Source organism: Hetaerina americana, unplaced genomic scaffold (assembly GCF_022747635.1).
Source record: "Hetaerina americana unplaced genomic scaffold, ioHetAmer1.1.p SCAF_149, whole genome shotgun sequence".
In the NCBI taxonomy this organism is placed as follows: Eukaryota; Metazoa; Arthropoda; class Insecta; order Odonata; family Calopterygidae; genus Hetaerina; species Hetaerina americana.
The window spans coordinates 64,662-70,000 of NW_027286614.1; positions in this window are offsets into that span (position 1 = coordinate 64,662).

Genomic DNA, 5,339 nt, shown 5'->3' on the forward strand with positions numbered 1-5,339 from the left:
GCCATCCTTGCGAGCCGCTTGCAAGATGCGAGTCAGGCGGCGGCAATTGCATTTGGCCATATTAGACATGGCCAAAGCATTTGACACGGTTCAACATCCAGCCGTGGTTGCCGCCGCCAAAGAGGTAGCTCCGCAAGCAGGCATACCTACAGGGTACCTGCTTGCGTTGTACTCCGCCATTAAAACCAGGCTTAGCTGGAACGGAGAGCGACGGGGTGTTACTGACGGAGGGGGGTCAGACAGGGGGACCCTCTAAGTCCCTTCTTGTTTAACTGCGTCATGGACCGAACGCTCCGAGCTGTACTGAACGAGGTAGGGTATCGTCTCGGAGGCGAACACGTTAATGCAATTGCCTTCGCGGACGATACAATCGTCGTTTCGGAGACCAGAGCGGGAATGCGACGGGCCATGGTCAGTTTCGAGAGGGAAGCACAGGTACAAGGTCTAGCTCTGTCCCCATCGAAGAGCAGAACCTTATCCCAGGTACCGGACGGAAAGGTGAAAAGGCTGAAGGTCGTCACGGACCAACCCTTCAGCCTGCTCTCCGGGGAACCAGTGGGCACACTATATGCCATAGGAGGGTGGAAGTACCTGGGTAGTAGGTTAGACGGGGCAGGATGCAAGGACGTGAGGTCAGCACTTGCTCAAGGCATTGAGCGAGTGAGTAAGGCTCCCATGAAGCCACAACAGCGGCTCCAGGTGCTCACGGGCTTTATCCTGCCGAGGCTGTTCCACAGTCTCGTGCTGGGTAAAGTTACCCGGACAGAGCTGGCCTCAATGGATCGGCAGCTCAGAGCTGCGGCTCGCCGATGGTTGCACCTGCCTCATGACGTGACTTTGGGCTACCTCCACGCCTCCATACGAGACGGGGGTTTGGGTATTCCTAACCTGGAAGCCGTGGTACCCACCTGGAAGGTGGAGCGCCTTGGTCGTCTCCAGAACAGTTCGAGTCGAGTTTCCCAGGTGGCATATGGGTCGCCCGCGCTCCAGCGCCAGATATCCTGGGCCACTAAAACCCTAGACCGCCTTGGGGTTTCAGCTGACTCGAGGGAGGCGACGAGGTTTTTTGGTGGAATTCTGCATAGATCAGTACACGGTGGGGACCTCCGCGAGTGTCAGCGTACGGAACTCTCCACCAAATGGGTGGCACGCCCGGGAGGTATCCCCGGGCGGGACTACTGCCACGTCCACCAAGTGCGTATCAATGCATTGCCGACCCGGATGCGGACCACGAGGGGACGGCGTGAGGGTGGTCTAGACACTAGATGTCGCGCTGGTTGTAACATCCGAGAATCAGCGGGCCAGGTGATCCAGAGTTGCTTCCGGACACATGGCCTACGCATCCGAAGGCATGATGATGCATCCGGCTTTCTTGCGCAAAACCTTACTGGGAAGGGGTACACGATAGAAAGAGAACGGATTTACCCTTCGAACGCGGGCCCCCGTAAACCGGACATAATATGTTCCAAGAACGGCAAGGTCACTGTTATCGACGTGCAATGCGTCTCGAACAACCTACCTTTGGACGAGTCACATCGGACAAATGTAGAGTACTATGGGAAAAATGAGACCCTACTTTCCCACATATCGGACCGGTGGAGTGTGGCCCGGTCTGATGTGAGCGTTACGTCTTGCACGGTGTCGTGGAGGGGAGTCTGGTCAGGGCGATCTGCGATCGAACTCAGTGCTCTGGGCCTTTCGCAGAGAACCTTGGCCAGGCTGACGACACGCGTGTTACTAGGCTCATGGATTTGCTTTTGGGGTTGGTCGCGAATGACCGCGACCTGCAAATCGCGCGATGCGAGGGTGGGGATTGGTTGACACATCAGGCAGAGGATAAATGATGAAGCCCGCTCAGGGGGAACATCTCCTGAAAATGAGCTCGGGGTGCAAGCACCCATTCTGTTGCGGAGCTAAACTGAGGTCCAAGCCGAAGGGGAGTAATCCCCTGACGCGACAAACCAAGTGCGTAATACCCTGGTACCTCCTGGTGGTGAGAGTCGGGCAACGCCTAACCCCGCCGGACTGTGGAGCGAGGCGGGGGGAAGCGGCTAAACCCAGGGGCGCCATTCACCCTAATGGGGTTGCCACCCCCCATAGGGTTGTTGCTGGGCATGAACAAGAAAAAAGTAAAAGCTGTCGTCCCTCGTCCGGTCTCGGATGACGGACAAACGCACTCTCGCGAGTGGCGGGGGGACCCAGCAATGTTACTACGAAAGCCAACAACCAAAGAACCATTTGACGACCAACTCAAGGAGCATGTCTGCGAGTCTTGTGAGCGCTCGTTCGCCACTAAGACCGGCCTTGGTGTCCACATCCGCAGAGCACATCCTAAAGCTGCGGATGACAAGATCTCGGTCGTTCGAAAGAAACCTCAGTGGGAGGAAAAGGAGTTACACCTGCTCGCTGTAGCCGAGCTGAGGGGTATCCGTGAAGGTGTGCGCTTCATCAATCAATACCTGCAAGGTGAATTCCCAGAGTGGACCCTTGACAGGATAAAGTCAAAGAGGAAGACCCCAAGATACCGGGGGTTGCTACAAGAATTGATGAACGCACAGCCCGAGGTACGCCCTCAAACTCCCCCTCCGCTGATCACTCTCGAAGAGCCGGTACCCAAGTCAGCCACGGGTACCTGCAAGCTGGAGGAGTGGCTTCGGAATGTCATTCCGAAGCTCTCCAAGGACAGTCGGCACAACAGTGCACGCATGGCAACCATCTGCCAAATGGCTCTCGATGGGGAGGACGTCTCAACCCCGATTTCTAATTGGGTAGCGGACGTCTTCCCAAGGACTGATAGAGGTTCTTCCCGGCGATTCACCACCACGAGATCTGACCCCGTATGGAACAGGAAGGTTAGCAGGCGTAAAGAGTACGCACGGGTCCAGTCCTTGTTCAAAAAGAACATAGGGAAAGCCGCTCGGGAAATCCTTGACGGGAAGCCCACGAAGCCGGACGCTCTCGGTCCTCGAGAGATGCTCGACTTCTGGGCCAACCTGATGGAGGACCCGGGGAGAGGCGCTATATCCCGAGTCGGTGACAAACCGCCGGCGGCAGGGGAGCCTCCCCCCTCGCTTTTACAGACGAGTCCAGTTACTCCCTCGGAAGTAACCGAGAATGAACTACGATCAAGGACAGCTCCGGGACCCGATGGCGTAACAGTGCGACAGTGGAGAGCGGTCGCGCAACTCTTACGCGCGGCCCTCATGAACGTCATCTAGCACACACGGAAGGTCCCTAACGATCTGCCCTCAGTCGGACAGTGTTTATCCCGAAGGTGCGAAACCCAGAACATCCGGGCGATTACCGACCAATTTCCATTGCGTCGGTAATCCTGAGGCAACACCATAAGATCTTGGCGCGCAGGCTGACGAACACCTGCCTGGGAGACGTGAGACAAAGAGCCTTCGGGCCCCAAGATGGAGTCTCCAAAAATACGGCCATCTTGCCTAGTCTCCTACAAGACGCACGAGTACGGCGGCGGCAAATACACCTGGCCATACTAGATATGGCCAAGGCCTTTGACACGGTTAGACATCCCGCCGTGAGGTCCGCCGCGGGTATACCAGCTGAATACCTTGTCGGGTTATACTACTCTGCAATTCGAACCAGGCTCAGCTGGCACGGCGAAGATCGGGAAATCACTGTACGGAGGGGGGTTAGACAGGGGGATCCTCTAAGTCCCTTCTTATTTAACTGGGTCATGGATCGAACGCTCCGCGCTGTACCGAACGAGGTTGAATATCGTCTCGGTGGTGAGCGCGTAAATGCAATTGCCTTCGCGGACGATATAATCCTCGTCTCGGAGACCAGAGCGGGAATGCGACGGGCCATGGCCAGTTTTGAGAGGGAAGCACAAGTGCAAGGTCTACCTCTGTCACCATCTAAGTGCAGAACCTTCTCCCAGGTACCGGACGGAAAGGGGAAAAGGCTGAAGGTTGTCACGGACCAACCCTTCAGCCTGCTCTCCGGGGAACCGATTGGCACGCTATCTGCCATTGGGGGTGGAAGTACCTGGGAATAAGGTTAGACGGCACAGGTTGCAAAGATGTCAGGTCAGCGCTCGCTCAAGGAATTGAGCGAGTGAGTAAGGCTCCGCTGAAGCCGCAATTGCGGCTACAGTTGCTCAGGGGGTTTATCCTGCCGAGGATGTTCCACACCCTCGTGATGGGTAAAGTAACCCGTACAAGGCTGGCCTCGATGGATCGGCAGCTCAGAGCTGCAGCTCGCCGATGGTTGCACCTGCCTCATGACGTGAATGTGGGCTACTTCCATGCGTCCATTCGGGACGGGGGTTTGGGTATTCCAAACCTTGAGCCATGGTGCCCACCTGTAAGGTGGACCGCCTTGGCCGTCTCCAGCACAGCTCGAGTCGAGTTGCCCAGGTGGCGCATGGGTCGCCCGCGATCCAGCGCCAAATCTCCTGGGCCACTAAGATTCTAGACAACCTTGAGGTCCCAGCTGACTCGAGGGAGGCGACGAGGTTTTTTGGTGGAATTCTGCATAGATCAGTACACGGTGGGGACCTCCGCGAGTGTCAGCGTACGGAACTCTCCACCAAATGGGTGGCACGCCCGGGAGGTATCCCCGGGCGGGACTACTGCCACTTCCACCAAGTGCGCGTCAATGCGTTGCCGACCCGGATGCGGACCACGAGGGGACGGCGGGAGGGTGGTCTAGACATGTTATGTCGCGCTGGTTGTAACATCCGAGAATCAGCGGGCCACGTGATCCAGGGTTGCTACCGGACACATGGCCTACGCATCCGAAGGCACGATGGCGCATGCGACTTCCCTGCGGAAAACCTGAAGGGGAAAGGGTTCACGGTGGAGCGGGAGCGATTTACCCTTCGAACGCGGGCCCCCGTAAGCCGGACTTAATCTGTGCCAAGAATGGGAAAGTGACTGTGATCGACGTGCAATGCGTCTCGAACAACCTACCTTTGGACGAGTCACATCGGAAAAAGGTAGAGTATTATGGAAAAAACGAGACCTTGATTTCCCACATATCTGACCGGTGGAGTGTGGCCCGGGCAGATGTGAGCGTAACGTCTTGCACGGTGTCCTGGAGGGGAGTCTGGTCGGGGCGATGAGGGGAGTCTGGTCGGGGCGATCGGCGGTGGAGCTCAGCGCGCTGGACCTGTCTAAGAGAACCCTGGCCAGGCTGACGACACGCGTCTTACTCGGCTCGTGGATTTGTTTTTGGGGTTGGTCGCGAATGACCGCGACCCGCAAATCGCGTGATGTGAGGATGGGGATTGGTTGATGGCTTTGGCAAGGCTAAGTGATGAAGCCCGCTCAGGGGGAACAACAATGGATTAACGAGATTCCCACTGTCCCTAT